At 43.2% G+C, this 17,457-nt stretch overlaps 1 protein-coding gene across 2 annotated transcripts in view; it reads right to left on the bottom strand.

Annotated features, from left to right (window-relative positions):
* Positions 1–17,457, bottom strand: part of LOC147604975 (IQ domain-containing protein IQM1-like) — a 64,884-nt gene that overhangs the window by 25,184 nt on the left and 22,243 nt on the right. The window lies entirely within an intron of this gene.

Here is a 17,457-nt window from a genome sequence, read left to right as displayed (position 1 = left end):
ACCGTAGGAGAGTATTGCTATGGATTTTATCTTTGATCTTCCTAGGACAAAGAGTGGGAATGATCACATCTAGAGTATCGTAGATCGTTTCAGCAAGCAGGCTCATTTCATTCCAATCACAAAGAAGATTAATGCAGAGCAAATGGTGAGGATATTTTTGACAAATATCTTCAAGTACCATGGGATGTCCACATCTATTGTTAGTGACTCAGATCCTCGAATGATGAATTTATTTTGGAGAGCATTGTTCAAGAACATGAAGACTTCGTTGAAGTTCTCATCGTCTTTTTATCCACAAACAGATGGGCAATCGAAAATTGCCAACTGTATTGGATCTTCTAAAGTGTTATGTTTCAGATCATAAGGAGCACTGGAAAAAGTATCTTCCTTTAGTGGAGTTTGCTTACAACAACACCATTCACACTTCAACAGGCAAGGCACCTTTCGAGATTGTGAAAGGCGGGAAGAAAGTACCTCCGATCCTGCATACAAAAGATAAGATCTTCGAGGCAGATCGTTGTCATGTGCATAAGCAATGCCATGGACCTTCTCAAGGCTAAATCCAGAAGGGGCAAACAGATAAAGACCATGAACCAGTAGAAGATAGGTAGAACCAGAATGATCAGAGCTTCAGGTGTCTCATCTGAAGTGGACGTGGAGCAGGACAAGTGGGATCCAGATAAGTGCAGTAGGCTGGCTGCAGAAGTGAGTCGGCTGCAGGACAGGAGGTGTCGGCTGCCCATAACAGGGTCGGCTGAACCAGCAGGTAAGGGGGCAGCAGCATGCACAGGAGGATATCCAGTCGGCTGGCTTAAAAAAGGCATTAATGAAGTATGAACTGGCCGACCAGCAGTCGGCCAGTTCCCCATGTAGTCCAAGGGGCTATAAATAGCCCCTCTTGCTCAAGGTTTTATTCATTCAAACCCACTAGGGGTTGGGATCACTAGAGGTCCCATAGGGGACAGGTTTTGGTGTTTTACCACCTTTTCAAGAAGGCAGCCAAGGGCTGCAAGATATGTACCTTTTTGTACCATAGTATATACTGAAATTCCAGCACTTCTCACTCTCTCTCTCTACTCTCTCTCTACCTGCGTTTTTGCATCAGATGGTGCGTTTTGCATCAGAAGGTTTTCAAGAGTGTTTAGGGCTGAAAGAAGACTACCCAGAGCTTCCGCGCGTTACATTGGTATCAGAGCATCAGGCTCAGCCAAGCTAAACACTGATTCAGTCCCAGATGATAGTGTACAGGTCCAAGGTACAGGAAAGTACACGGATTCGAAGCCCATGGCTGTACAGATTTGTACCTTTTTTTGTACATAGTATATACTGAAATTCCAGCACTTCTCACTCTCTCTCTCTACTCTCTCTCTACCTGCGTTTTTGCATCATGGTGCGTTTTTGCATCAGAAGGTCTTCAAGAGTGTTTAGGGCTGAAAGAAGACTACCCAGAGCTTCCGCGCGTTACATTGGTATCAGAGCATCAGGCTCAGCAAAGCTAAACGCTGATTCAATCCCAGATGATGGTGTACAGGTCCAAGGTACAGGAAAGTACACGGATTCGAAGCCCAAGGCGGGAACACAGATCGGGAAGAACTCCCAAGAGGTTAGTTGGTGGTGTTCCACAGTGCCAGATGGGGATGGCAGTTCCGTGAGCCAGATAGGTTCTCAGGTAACGGTCCCAAGGGAGGTTTATCCTCCAAGGGTGATGTGAGAGTGCCAGACTCAGTTCCAGGAATGAAGACCAAGACGGTGTTCAAAGTCAGGGCAGGAATGGATTGTGGACTAGAGGAAGACCAGATGCATAGATCTTCATCAGAGATAGAGTGGTTTGGAGAACAGGCCGGGTTTTCAGAGAAAAAAGGTTTGCCAGGGATGGATGATGACAGAGGGACTTCGGGACAGGATTGGGATGATGACAGTCATCCAAGAGCAGGTTGGATTCCCGTCATCAAGTTTAGCAGAGGGGGATGTCATGTGCATAAGCAATGCCATGGACCTTCTCAAGGCTAAATCCAGAAGGGGCAAACAGATAAAGACCATGAACCAGTAGAAGATAGGTAGAACCAGAATGATCAGAGCTTCAGGTGTCTCATCTGAAGTGGACGTGGAGCAGGACAAGTGGGATCCAGATAAGTGCAGTAGGCTGGCTGCAGAAGTGAGTCGGCTGCAGGACAGGAGGTGTCGGCTGCCCATAACAGGGTCGGCTGAACCAGCAGGTAAGGGGGCAGCAGCATGCACAGGAGGATATCCAGTCGGCTGGCTTAAAAAAGGCATTAATGAAGTATGAACTGGCCGACCAGCAGTCGGCCAGTTCCCCATGTAGTCCAAGGGGCTATAAATAGCCCCTCTTGCTCAAGGTTTTATTCATTCAAACCCACTAGGGGTTGGGATCACTAGAGGTCCCATAGGGGACAGGTTTTGGTGTTTTACCACCTTTTCAAGAAGGCAGCCAAGGGCTGCAAGATATGTACCTTTTTGTACCATAGTATATACTGAAATTCCAGCACTTCTCACTCTCTCTCTCTACTCTCTCTCTACCTGCGTTTTTGCATCAGATGGTGCGTTTTGCATCAGAAGGTTTTCAAGAGTGTTTAGGGCTGAAAGAAGACTACCCAGAGCTTCCGCGCGTTACAATCGTTTTGTGGAGAATATGGATGAGGCATACAAGAAGGTCAAGATGGCTCTTCAAAGGACTCAAGAGAAACAGAGGAAAGTAGCAAACCTTCACCGTCGATCAGTGGTTTTTGATTTGGGTGATTGGGTGCTTTTGAGATTGAGAAGGCTAGACTCAAGAAAATGAAGGGTAAACAGCACTTATATCCTAAACTGAGTATGCAGTACTATGGGCCTTTTCAGGTGACTGAGAAGATGAGTGATGTTTCTTATCGTCTTTAGTTACCGGATCATTGGAGGATTCATAATGCATTCCATGTGAGTCTTCTTAAACCTTTCAGAGGTGAGGTGCCTACAGATCAAGTTGATGAGACACAACCAGAAGTCGAAGAACTAGATGAGATTCTTCAACCGGAACAGATTTTGGCACATAAAGAAAGAAAAGTCAGAGGAAAAGTTTCACGTCGATATCTGGTGAAGTTTGTGAACTATTCACCTATGGATTCGAAGTGGATGGAGGAGGGTGACTTGGCAGATTCACAAGGATACAACTTTACCTCGAGGCTTTTGGTTTGGAGCCTACCTTAGAAAGTGCTTCAACATGTTCAGCTATGGATTCTCGAGTACTACGTGTTACTCAAGAGAGGGGTGACTCCGCTCCCTTGTCACAGGATGCGATCTGGAAGTTGCTTGGTATTCTTATCAGCACACCCAAGATACTGAACTGACAGTATATCTGCCTATGGGATTTCTATGATATATGTGTACTAGTCACATGGTTTGATTCATGGATATACGAATCTTTTGAGAGAATGGGGACGCCTATTCTAGACTTTCATTTTGATATGCATCAATGTTTACTCATGTTCATGATGTACTGCTGATCATGGGTCTTGTGGGATGGCCATGAGAGGAGCAGGTGTCACCATTTGGCCACCCAATTGGTCCACCTGTGCTTTCTTATCATGTATGTACATTGGACTTGTGTCCATGGTAGTTGTATATGCCGGGGATTGATGCCACTGATGTGTTACTGTGAACTTGGCTTTCCGTTGGGACTTGTGCCTCCGTGTACATGCCCAGAAATGCTTGATGGATTGGTGTTCCATTGGGTTTGGTACCTCGTGTACTTGCCTGGAGCACGTCTATTTTGGTACAGTCTCATGAACAGGGATCGCCTCCTTCATGAGGGCTGCTGGGCTGCATTTTCTGCACATTCTCCTTCCCAACTCCATTTCCAAGCTTGCTAAGGTGATTTTCAAGCTTCCAAGAGTGTTTCCGGATGCTAATCACTCTCCTACACACTCCCAATGACTGAAATTCAGCAAAACAGCTCTCTTTATTGCTGTAATTTTTGGTCTTTTTGCTGAAACCCTAATTTCAGCCCTTCTTTCTCAAGTTGAACCATAGGGGAAGCTTTCCCAAGGTTCTCTTCATCCTCTTAAAGACTTTTGTCGGGAAGAAATGCGACAAATCGAAGATCTCAACACTCCAAGGACTTCCATCGCAAAGACTTCCGTTGTCATCGACTCTACTTGCTATTGGTAAGCTTTTATGCTAAAATATGGGAGCAAGTAGCAAGAGGGAGGAACCGGATTACAAGATCACATACCCTGTGTAGTGTTCTCTGTTCAGCCAAGTTACATCGGGTAAAGCATCTAGGAAGACATGACTATTCACGAGATGGATGCTCTTGATTTATGTTATTCAGATGTTCTGTTTCAATTGGCAGGACATAGCTTTCTCGTTGCTCTCTTAGGTTCTGTTTCAGTTGGCAGATCCTTTGAATAAACAATCGAGGACGATTGCTTTGTTTTAAGAGGGGGGTATGTTACAAAACTAAGTATTTTACCTCTTTCTTAAACATTGTGATTATGTTTAAACCTGTTTAGTATTCAATGATCATGTTAATCCTGTATATGCATGTGTAAGTTTGTACACATGTGTGGATGCAGATACATGTTTGGTGTGTGTGTGTGTACATGTGTGCATGCTCATGTGTTTGTTCATGTGCATGTATATGTGTTTTTCTCTTACCTTGTTGCAGTTACAGAACTAAGTATTTTACCTCTTTTTCTTAAGCATTGTGGTTATGTTTAAACCTTTTTAGCATTCAATGATCATGTTAATCCTGTATATGCATGTGTAAGTTTGTACACGTGTGGATGCATATACATGTTTGGTGTGTGTGTGTGTACATGTGTGCAAGCTCATGTGTTTGTTCATGTGCATGTATATGTGTTTTTCTCTTACCTTGTTGCAGGTGTAGCAGTTTCCTTCTCTCTCAAGGTGGCACTGCCACGTGGCACAAGCAGCTGACGTGGTGCACCTGGCTGCTAGCACTGACGTGTGGCTGACTGCACAAGCGGTTGACTGCACAAGCGCTGACATGTGGCTGATGTAGGCACTGTCATGGCTGGGCTGCAAGCGCTGCCACTTGTCATAGGCAGCCTGTAGCAAGCAGTCCTACAGGCGCACAAGTGAAGCAAAGGCTGGCTGCAAGTGCACATGGCGCTAGCTGCCACGTAGGCGGGCAGGCGTACAAGCGAAGGAGAGAAGCGAAGCGAAAGCGCCGGGCAGCAGCAAAACGCACAAGGAAAAGCGCGATGGAGAAAAGTGCCGGGCAACCCAGTTTTCGAAAAAAAAGAAAACGCTTAAGCGCCATACTCGTTTATTTTTAATTAAAAAAAGAGAGAGGGAAAAGCTATTCGAAGAGAGTTTAATCAAATAAAAGCTCTTGAATTAGATTTTTTTTTTTACTAAGGGGGAAAAGAATAGCTTTTCACCCCTAAACTTGTATAAAAAGGGGGCCAAGGCTCTTGTATCCCACAACACAAATTGGGTGAAAGCTTCAAGGAGATCTCCTCTACGTGGAGCAAGGGGATTTCTTCTCGGGAATTGTACAAGGACTACGCCGACTTCAAGTGATAAATAAATACCTGTGGGGGCGCCACGCTTTGGGGCCAATTGGTCTTTTGTGTAGGAGCACTGTAGCTCCACTTATTCTTTTTCTTCTTCCTCCAAGTTTATTATTCTAGTTCGTAAAGAGTTTTATGTGTGATTACGTGTGCTCACCACCCGTCAAGTTTCTGAAGGCCGGTTTCAAACGGCAACACCTAAGGGGCCAGGCCTAGGTGGGCACATGCCATTAATATGCTTACTTAAGATGAGTTTCTATGTGGTGTACCTTGCTACACGACGTTTACGAGAACTCAAATTCCATAAGGTGTGCAACATTGGATTGCTATTTCTCTCAAAATTCTCTTTTGCTTTGTGCATATCTAAGATGTGTTTTTGTGATTGCGTGAAGTCCAAGTACTTGACCATCAACTTGTCTGTAAGTTGATTTATTTATTTTTTTCGAGCCATTCTTATTACATTGCAAGTGAAGCCCTAGCAGCCACTTGCAGATCAAAACTGCCACATGCCAACTAAGCTCGAGGAGTAATGTGGCTAAAGTTTGAACATGGCAAGCATGGACAGTATTCTGCATGCATCAAGCCAGGTTTAAGCAGTGCTCCTAGAAACACATCTGAATGTCAAGGTTCTTTCAAGCTCCACCCAAAGGGAAAGAGAGGGAAGACAGTACCCCCAGAGCACGATTAACGATGGGAGAAGCAATGGTCAAGGAGAAGGTACCCTCAAACCCCGAGCCAAAAGAAGCTCATGCCCAAGCTCACGTCGAGAATCTCATCAAAGAAAAGCTCTCCAGGCATCTCTTCCTTCCAAGGAGGATGGGCTTGTATTGAAATCCAAGCAGTGCTCCTAGGAGAAGCATCACAACAAATGCTGCATAAACAAACGACCAAGCTTGAAAGAAGGCTGGGAAGGAAAGACATATTAGCTATCTTATGGTTTGAGCCAACTGATCATGCATGGTCCAGGTCGGAGGTAACTTCAACTTCATTGACATCTCGTTGATCTTTTTTTGGATAGGAAATGGTCCGAAGCTTCTGAAAGATAACTTTGGCCATCGCTTGCACACCTATTTCAGCCGTTGCTTCATTTTCCGAAGATATACCTAATCTCCTTCCAAGAATTTCACATCCCTTCAATCTTTGTTGGCCTGTCGAGTGTAGGTCTCCTGCGCTTTAGCTAGCCAATCTTTGACTGATTCCAAGATCTCTTGATAAGACTCCGTCAATCTGTTCGCTTCAGGGACTAAGGACGAGGTTCTGGTCCATAGCGACTGGAATGGTCTTCCAAACGCTACTTCATAAGGAGTCCTGCCAATAGCTGAAGAAAACAAATCATTCAAAACTACTTGAACTAAAGGCAAATAAGATTCCCACTTACCTTGCTAATCGTGGACATAACATTTCTGCACGTCAAAGGCCAACCCATTGTAAATCTCTGTCTGGCCATCCGTCCATGAAAAGAATGCATTGGAAAAATTCAATTTAGTACCAAAGTTGTCAAACAATGCCCTCCACTATGGTCCTAGGAATCCCACCAATCGGATACCAATGCCGAATAAACCAATGGGCAATGTCCTCAGCGATCACATTACTGAAATGTGTAATGTAAAATATGTGAGAGTGAATCTTGGGCTTGAGTATGTGAATGCACCCTAGTGGTGCAAGATATTGTGGTAAGATAAGAATGCCACATGTGATATTGTATGGTGTGTGAGTATTGACTAAAACAGTGGAAAAGAGAGTGCCACATGGCATGATGATGTGTAAAGTGGGATAAGGCTAGAAAGCCTCTATCATTGTATGGTTCATTGAGGAAATGCAATAGAGCTTGTGTTGAGTGTGCTACTCTCTCTCTCTCTCTCATGGAGTTTTTAGTGTGGTATAATCCACCTTAATCTTATGCTTAATCTTGTGTCTATCACCATGATCAATTCCATATTAGGATTGATAACACACATTGGCCCTGCATAGAATAAGCATAACAAATTTACTAAATCTATCAACAATAGTCAAACATTTCCTATTACACTTACCCGAACTCCGAGGCAAATTTGTCACAAAATCCATAGATATATCTTGGAAAGGTCCCTCACGAATTTGTAGTGGTTGAAGCAACCCTCCGTTCTTTCCATGAGACGCTTTCATTTTCTGACAAATATCACATTGTTGCACATAAGTAAACATGTCTCACCTCATTCTTGGCCAATAAAATTGCCACTCTAACTTCTCCAAAGTCGAGTTCATGCCTCTATGACAACCAATGATGACATCATGGACAAGAAGAGCTACCCTGAACGACTTCTTGACACAAAGACGACCGTTACAGAAAAGCCAATCATCCCATATCAAAAAGTGGCATGGTCCTGTGGCGTCCAATGCATGTTTCCACTGTGTACCGAATTTCTCAAAATCCGAGTTTGTGTGATGTCTAGTCTCTAGTGGTCTAAATCATACTCATCGTTCCCTTCCTGCTCAAAGCATCGACCATTGGATTGGCCTTTCCTAGAAGATACTCAATCATGTCACCAAATTGCTAGAAATTTTGGCTCCAACGGTAATAACAATCACTTCACTGTGGACTTCACATTGTCTGAATCCAACGCAATGCCTGATGGTCAATGTTAACCTCAAAGTCTCATCCATAAAGGAAATGCTTCCAATGTTTCAAGGCCTAACTCACTATAAGGAGTTCTCGATCACAGACCGAGTAATTCTTTTCTGCGGGTAGCAACTTACGAGACATGTAAGCTACTAGATGGCCATTCTGAACGACTTCCTAACACAAAGGCATCCTTTGTAGAAAAGCCAACAATTCCATATCAAAAAGTGGCATGGTTCTGTGGCGTCCAATGCATGTTTCCACTGTGTACTGAATTCCTCGGAATCCGCGTATGTGTACTGTCTAGTCTAGTGGTCTAAATCGTAGTAGTTGTTCCCTTCCTGCTCAAAGCATCGACCACTGGATTGACCTTTCCTAGAAGGTACTCAATCATGTCACCAAATTACTAGAAAATTTGGCCACTGTGCCCTTCGCATTGTTTGAATCCAACGCAATGCCTGATGGTCAATGCGAACCTCAAAGTCTCGCCCATAAAAAAAATGCTTCCAATGTTTCAGGGTCTAAATCACTGCAAGGAGTTCTCAATCATAGACCGAGTAATTCTTTTCTACGGGTAGCAACTTACGAGACATGTAAGCTACTGGATGGCCATTCTATTGCTCCAATCGCGATGTTACTCGCATCGATGATTACCTATAATGGCTCATCCCACGAGGCTAGTGCTAGACAAGGAACCTCTAACAAGGCCACCTTGTTGTTCTTGAATGCCTCCAAAGCTCATGTAATCATTCGTATCCGTTGTCTTCTAGTCTTAACGTCCTTATACAGATCTATAAGATCTGCCGAGAGGTCAAAGATGTGGGTGGAATATACTTGGCATATACCCACAAACAACCGAATATCATAAGATGTCTATGGTATCTCCCAATTGACTCTCGATCATTTTGCTGGGTCAAGTAGGATGCCCTCGACGCTGATAATGTATCCAAGATAGTGGACCTTGAACAAATAAATCTCCGATTTTTTCTCACCAGCATAGAGTTCATTGCTTTCCAGCAACTTCAAAACATTTTCCACATCAATGTCATGCTACTCTACCATAGCCAAAAATATAAATATGTCGTCCAAAAATATGAACACACACTTGCCAATCAAGTCCCTGAATATCCACATCATCATGCAGTTGAATGTGGCTAGGACGTTTGTCAAGCCAGAAGGATGACTCAAGGAAGAAGCTGGTGTTGCTCTTGCGTCTAAAGCCACAAGAAATCTTTCGTGCTCCATGCGTCGTCTGGCGTCTCCTGTGTGGCTGCACGGGATACTACCACGCAGTCCTCCATCAATTGAATCTCCAATGCTCACGTTTGCAACTCGAGTGGCGAACTCGGCTACAGTAGTAACACTTCAAGAGGGTTACCCAGAAGAGGATCTACTATCAGGTTTTGGTAAAGAGAGAGAGAAAGAGAGAGAGAGAGAGAGAGACGGAGAAAAAGGGATTGAGTACGGGTTCTGTCTATGTCACGGTTCGTCCATCCGTCTCTCTGTGGTTAATTGGAAACCCCTAATTACCACTATATTCGTAGCATGGCAGTGTGGCACTTTGGTGATTCCGAATATTCCATGTGTAGGACATATGAAATTAGGGATAACTGGAACTAAGTGTTGGATTTAATGCTTATGTGATGTCGTGTAACTTTAACATGTGTTACTAAGGTGAATGTGTTTGAATGGACCACTTGTGTAAGTTGGTGAGATTAACGAGCCTTATGCTCGTAAGCTAGAATGGCTGGGATGTGATGGCAGTGATATGGCGTGAGTAATTACCGGAAAGGTTTTTTTTCATTTTTGATATTTGGCCGTAGTATCTACTATGAGATTTTGTATCATAGTTAGCCGCTCACTTTTGTTATATTTGAGCATGGACTTAGTGATTTTGTTGCACGTGAATTAGCCTTTGGGATTCTTTATGTATTTTTCATAAGTGGTTTAAATAGAAAAAATTTATCTTAGCTTTTGGTTAAAGTAACTCCTAGTTTTGTAAAAGGGTAAGTCCATGCATAAGCGTGCATCTATTTTTGGCATGTGGGCTAATTTTATTAACAAAAGCATAAATACCCAAGAAGTGGAAGGATGCTAACAATTCTTGGAGAGAGAGATTGGACCCAACACTGTGTACAAGGCGATGTCCGCTCTATTTTCTTATAATGTTCTATTTCTCTTGTATTATGCTATGCTATGCTCTATCATATCAATTTGATTGAAGTCTATGCTTTAATCTTTGATATATTTGTGAGTTTTTAATTATTCTTCAAAAAGTATTTCAAGATCTCGTGTCAGTGGTATCAGAGCATAGGAGTACTTTGATTTGAAGAATAAGAGAAAGCTTACTAAAATCCAGAGGGTAGAGTAGTAAAAGGTTCAAGAACTCTTCGAAAAAGGTTGAATGGTTCATGGGAATTTTGAGGACCCTTGGATGGAGATTGGAATCAAGGCATAGAGAGATTGTTACCCTTTATTCCAATACGACTTCTAAGAACCCAAAAACCACTCTCTTCTTGAAAAAGTGGTTTTCCTTAATCCTCCAATTGGTAATCCATCTATAGGGATGGAATCAGCTTGTAAAGAGGAGTAATATCCTATTCTCAGAATTGCTAAGTAATTGGTGAGCTCAAATTCCATAATCAAAGGTGGAGAATTCCTCATAAATCAATTTGAAAAAAAAGTGCATATTACTGATCACAGTAGATTAATTGGGATTGAGGTTTAAATCAAGAGTAGCAAAAGCTTTTATATCAAATCAATAAAATTAGAAATATTTGGTTCTTCCTCTCCACTCCTCAAGGCGACCGCAACAGCAATAGCGAAGTTTTTTTCCCTCCCTTTCCTTCGTTTTTCTCATAGCGCTGCACGCACGGTTTCTAGTATGAAGAGACTTGTATTTAAAAAAAAAGCTTTATAATAAAGCTTTAAAAAACAAGTTTTAATTTCTTTTAAGTTCTTTTTTTTTAGGAGAGCTTTAAGTCCTCCCTTTAAAGCGCTGCATGGTGTTGAAGCCGTGGGAGAGGCTTGTTTTGAAGCCTTGTTATTAATCTTGGTTAAAGCTTTAATTAAAAAAAGCGCTTTAATTTATTGAGTTCAAAAAAAAAAAAGAGATATGACACGCTAGCCGTGGATTCAAACCCTCCTCCCTTATGCGCTGGCCGCAGGCGGAATTCTTACAGTGAAAAAGCTTGTTTTCAATAAGCTTGTTATAAGCTTTTCGTTAAAGCTTTTTAAAAAGCTTAAAAATTTAGAGCTATCAAAAAAAAAGCCTTGTGTGCTGCGGGCGAAAATTCTATCGTGGAGAAGTATTTCTCAAAAGCTTTCAAAAGACTTTAGATTAAAGCTTTAAAAATTTTAGTTGAGCGTGAGCCGCTACCTGGTCCTTTTCTTCTTTCTTTATTTTTTATCTCCATTTTTCTCATTTTATTTTTGCTAAAATAAGCTAAAATTAGCCAACCTTCATGTAATAGCTATAAAAGCTAATAGTTAACAATATAGCTATTCTAAGCTATAGTCCCCGACTTCTAGAGTTATAAACTTAATTCATAGCTTATATTATTAAGCTTATGACCTTACATTTTGGGGTGATTCTATTCTTTTTCGGCTTATGCTGTGATTGTTGTATGCCTTTTTCATACTTAATAGAAGTCTCTTTCTTCAAAAAAAATAGTTTTAAAAAGCCCAAAAATATTATTAATAGTAAAGCTTATATTATTACAAGCTTAGTATCCCTCTTAAAGAGAAAGAAAAGCAAAAAGAAAACGAGAGAGAGAGAGAGAGAGAGAGAGAGAGCCTTGTATGTTGTGGGCAGAAATTCAGCGGTGGAGGGTTAATTTCAAGTTTTTAATAAAAAATTTGCTATAAGCTTTAGTTAAAGCTTTAATCCTTGGAGTTTTTAAAAAATAGTGAGCCTTATGCACTCCTTTCTTTGGGAAGCTTTTATAAAAGCTCAGACCAAGCTTTGATTAAGTTTAATGATTAAACTTTAATTATTATAAAAAGCTTAAAAGTTTTTAACTTAAAAGTATATATACGAGGACCAACAACTATAAAATGATTATGTTTTCTTTTCTTTTTCTTTTTTTTAAAGAGCTTTAAGCTTATTAAAGCTTATGTCTTTAGGCTTCTTTAAAATTCAAAAGCTTTGTAAGCTTATATTGAGTCGGTGCATGAAAACTTCAAACAATAATGCATATTAGAGAAAGTTCTACTCTAGTTTGACCTTGTCTCATCAATGTTTAGAATTTTCAAATCTAATTAGCAAAACAAAGACTTTAACTTAAATTTATGTTTCTTATTTAGTCAAGTTTCATATTCAATCTTTTTTAAAGTTGAGGAAAAATTTCTACACATTATTGGAAATTTCTATAAGATATCGCCATTGCCATCGCAAACCAAGGTGAACTTGCTCAAGAAGAATCGCTTGCGTGGAGATTAAAACGGGATTCGACTCGAAAGGAGAGATCGCCTGGAAGGAGAGGACAACGCAGTTCACATCCATCACCTACAATCCATCGCCATCGCCATCGCCATCACAAACCAGGAAGGTCGTTTTTCGAAACCTGCTCAAGAAGAAGAATCGCTTGCGTGGAGATTAAAACGGGATTCAAGTCGGCCGCCCACTATCGATTGGCTCTATGGCTTCTGCCACAGCCAATCTTTCATCACCCCCACAGGCCGAGAGAATCATTAATTTTTCGCAAGACGAGCTCACCTCTCTTCAACACGACATTGACATTGAGGTCCAGACCACCCTTGTTGAGTGAGGGTTTATGGCTCCCACCCCTCCCGTTCGCATGCTCCTGAATGGCTTCTAGCAGCTCTCTCTTCGAAGCTGATTGTGCATTTCCAGGATACTCGTTTGCTTAGTCGAGGCTTCTTCCAAGTGGACTTTCATTCTCTAGAAGCTACTTCTCAGGTTTTAGCTGGCAGTCTCTTCCCTCTTGGCCCTAGGAATATTTTCTCGTTTGCTTAGTCGAGGCTTCTTCCAAGTGGACTTTCATTCTCTAGAAGCTACTTCTCAGGTTTTAGCTGGCAGTCTCTTCCCTCTTGGCCCTAGGAAGATTTTCTCGTTTGCTTAGTCGAGGCTTCTTCCAAGTGGACTTTCATTCTCCAGAAGCTACTTCTGAGGTTTTAGCTAGCAGTCTCTTCCCTCTTGGCCCTAGGAAGATTTTCTTTTTTCAGTACCAGGTGAGCTTTGATTCAATGGCGGAGGAGCATCCTTTGGGCAGGTTCTAGAGGTACCAACCCTTCCGGGCTCTCCCGCCTCTACTTCCCCGGCTGTTACCGCCACTTCTGATGGTGTACCCCGGGTCCTTGTGCTTGTTCCTGATCTATCGATTACTAACGACCATATTATGCTTCAGAGACCTGACGACTCTCATTTCCACCAGAGGATGAAGATTGCAAGCAAACCTGACCAGTGTCAGATTTGTCATCTCGACAGGGCCACATTGCTAGAGATTGTCCTAGACCGAGGGGCCATGCTAGGAGGCGGCATGGTCCTACCCATCAGATGCCTTCTGCAGTTGCCCAAACTCCAAATGCCCCTATGCCACAGCAGACCACACAGCGTTGGGTTGTGGTTAGAGATGACAGACACCCTCAGATCCCCATACATGCCCCTTCACCCGCACCCCTACTGGAGCACCCCAACCAACCCTTCTGCAACTCTTGCCTCTCGGGACGTTGATCCTTCTTTAGAGGATGAGGCTCTGCAGGCACAAGATTTGGATCCCTCACAAGAGAATGTTGCATTACAGTTACAGTATGACAGCACCCTTGAGGATTAGGTAGCGCAGTCACACTGCCATGGTACCTCTCCAAATTTTAAGACCAGACCTAGCTTTTCCCCGGAGTGGGAACGAGAGATAGGGTTTTCATTGTCAAATTTTTCCTCCCTTACCTATACGAAACGTACCTCCGTCTCTAGAGGGGGTGCTTCATCAACCACAAGATCTGGTCGTTTCTACTATGAGTCTTTATGAGGATTGTCTCATGGAACATTCAAGGTCTTGGGGGCTTTTTTCCGCGCCGGCGGAAACAAATTGTCAAAACTCAGCTTCACAGGTGGACCTTTGGATGTATTGCTCTTGCAAGAGCATAAACTGGATGCTAGTCAGTGTGGGAGATCAGGCAAGCTTCTCTCGAGACACACCTTTTGGTCACCAGCTATTGGTACCAAAGGTGGTGTCTCTATCTCTCTTCCAACTTTGGTCTTGCCTTGCATTATTGGGCATGGTGTCATTTTGTCTGCGAGAGCGCAGTGGATCCTTCTTATGTAGGATATTACACGCATTGGTATTCTCAACCTCTATGCTCCTAACCATAGAGGTGAGAGGATTGTCTTTGGAAATCTCTCACTAAGTTGATGCCTCTTGCCGACCATTGGATTATTGGTGGGGATTTTAACATGGCTAAGATGCCAATGGATGATAGTGGTAGACATGAGAGCTTGGTGCATCCTCTTGAAAGAGCGTCTTGGGATAGGTTTATACTCTCCATTCATGGCAGAGACTATTGGCATGAGGATGACATTTCAAGGAGACAATCCACTCTTCTTTATTCATGCTCTAACAGGAGAAGGGATGCAGGATGTATCTATGCACGGTTAGACAGATTTTAAGTGGATGATCGGGTGCTTCACAAAGGGGGGCATACTTTTATTGCTACAAGCACCTCTAAATCGGATCATTGCCCGATGGTTTTATGCATTAGAGATCCGAGCATAGTAGTTAGGAAACGTGTTTCCTACAAGGAAAGAAACGTGGAAACGTTTCCTTGTAGGAAACGCGTTTTTTTCACACAAGTTCTATAACTTTTTTTTCACAAGAGTTCTATAACATTTTTTTTTTCCCAAAATCTCACGTCAACATCAAGCGAGTCTTTCGATAATTTGTTCTCTAGTTTCCGTGCGCCGCTTTCCCCTCATTGTCAACATCAAAGACGAGCGCTGCCCGGCCTGCCCCAAACCTGCACATTTCCTACCTTGGGTCGCGTGTCTACAACCAAGTGTGTTTTTTATCAAACCTGCTTGCTAATTTTAGCCAATTTGGGGCAAGATGGAGATGCTACAAGATGGGGGTTTTCTTCACAGAGACCCCATTAAGCCTCCAACATTTGCCTTGACTCTACCTAAGGGTCTTAAGCAGCTATGTAATCCATTACATGGCTGATTTTTGTCAATTGATGTGGTTTGAAAATTGGGGGTTTTCTCTATTGGCACACTCCTTCAACAAAATGCCTCACACAAGAGATGATATGTGGACCCATGTGATCGAATCACAAGGGTGGAGGTGCTTCTATGTGAGTGGGAGAGACCCTCTTATGCGGCCTTGCGCACACGGGATCTCAGAAGGGAGAGACAAGCTGTGGAGATGGAGGTAGAGCCTCTCAAGGAAGCATGGAAAAAATATGGATGCACTCTTCTATGTGATGGATGGTCGGATGTTAGAAAGAGGAATGTTTATAACATCCTCGTCTCATCATGCAAGGGTACAATGTTCTTGCGTGCCATAGATACATCCATGGCAAGCATAGTGGTGAAAGGTGAGTACATTTGGCGACACATTCGAGAGGCCGTCATGGAGATTGGGCCACAGAATATGAAACGAGACCCAAGCAGGGGTCACCCCTTCCTGGACTCACTTCTCCAGTTAGCACTTTAATATACACTCTTAAAAGACAATAGCACAAGACAAAGTAGCAATAAAAAGTAATTAACAACTCTGAGCATAGATAGATGACACCACACTGAGGCCGGAACGGCCGGCCCCCCCCCAAGGATTGTTATTATTACTTGGGAGAATTTGTTACAAGTACACGGGCCCAAGGCCAGATTTCCAATAAGCAATGCACGATGAAAAAAACAAAGTATCAAACCCAAACATGTTTGTTGATGCCGAGTCTGCAGTCACCAAGGGCTGCCCCGTCCATAGCACCTTCCAGAGTCACACTCTGCGTGCAATCCACCCGTCCCTGGCACTACGGATCACGCCGTGCCAGTCCTAGCGATGGGGCACCCTCACGGAGTTGACTCGGTGAATGGAAGAGGAGTCCAGACATAGGAGAGCAGGAGAATTCCTCATTCTTCGCGATGAAAATCTTCTGGAGCCACCGTACAACCAGTAGGAAGAGTGAAACAACCTGGGCCACTTGTAGGAAATGCGTATGTCCTAAATCCACGCGGATAACCCCACTGGTTTGACCTGCTGTACCTGCTGTACGACCAGAATCAGCAAATAATGATGGTACTGTACCTGCTGTACCTGCTGATGTACCTACTGTACCTGCTGTACGACCAGAATCAGCAAATAATGATGGTACTGTACCTACTGTACCTGCTGTACCTGCTGTACGACCAGAATCAGCAAAAAATGAGTGCTCCAGCCTGTTTTCTCTAAATCCCAGCAAGCAGTTGTGTTTTTCTTTCTCCAAAATGCAAGGGAAGAGGGCTGGAAGTGAGGCGCCTTCCTCCCATGCAAAGGATTGGGTGTGGTAGGTGGGGTAGGTCCACCCCACATGCTATAAAAGGGTGCCCAGGCCAAAAGAAGGTGCCCACACTTATAAAGTGTCCACCTACTTTTAATGAAGTATGAAACCTGTAAGTTATAAGACTTATAACTTAAAACTCTTATTAAAATAAGGATTTCCCACCTGTTCACACGCCACAAAACCTATCAGAAGACAAGGCATTCCACGGCTCACGGGAGGGCGTCCCCGACCCCTGAGCTAGACACACATGTCAAGCATGCAAACGAAACCAGTTCACGCGAAAACATTTCAAAGGCAGGCAAACATGAGTGCACAATGCAACATTGTTAAAGGATAATCTCCGTTCATGTACTTGCACAATACTTGACATTTCCGGGCACCAATAGGCCCACCGGAAAGTCAATTCCAGGTACACACACAGTGTACAATCCACCCGTCCCTGGCACTACGAATCACGCCGTGCCAGTCCTAGCGGTGGTAATCCAGAAACATACACCGTGTGTAATCCACCCGTCCCTGGCACTACGAATCACGCCGTGCCAGTCCTAGCGATGGAGCACCACTACGGAGTATGCTCATCCAGAGCCCAAAGCTCACACAAGAAGATAAGAGGACCATTAGATAGCTCAATGGTGACATCTCCCCGTCTTCTAAACAGTTGTCCGCAACTGAAAAGCTTCCAAATAGTCATGGAGAAGCTGCGGATAATCTTTGAAGTAGTCCTCATCAACCCACTTAGCATCAATGGAGAGATAGTTCTTGAACTTCACCAAATAGCATCTTACAAGCTTGCCTGCAGATAGCTTACGCTCTTTATGAAACACAATCTGC

Source organism: Cibotium barometz, chromosome 60, assembly GCF_041138505.1.
Source record: "Cibotium barometz isolate CiBa-2024 chromosome 60, ASM4113850v1, whole genome shotgun sequence".
In the NCBI taxonomy this organism is placed as follows: domain Eukaryota; kingdom Viridiplantae; phylum Streptophyta; class Polypodiopsida; order Cyatheales; family Cibotiaceae; genus Cibotium; species Cibotium barometz.
Note: the sequence above shows the minus strand (reverse complement) of the source record. Positions and strands in the feature narration are given on the sequence as shown.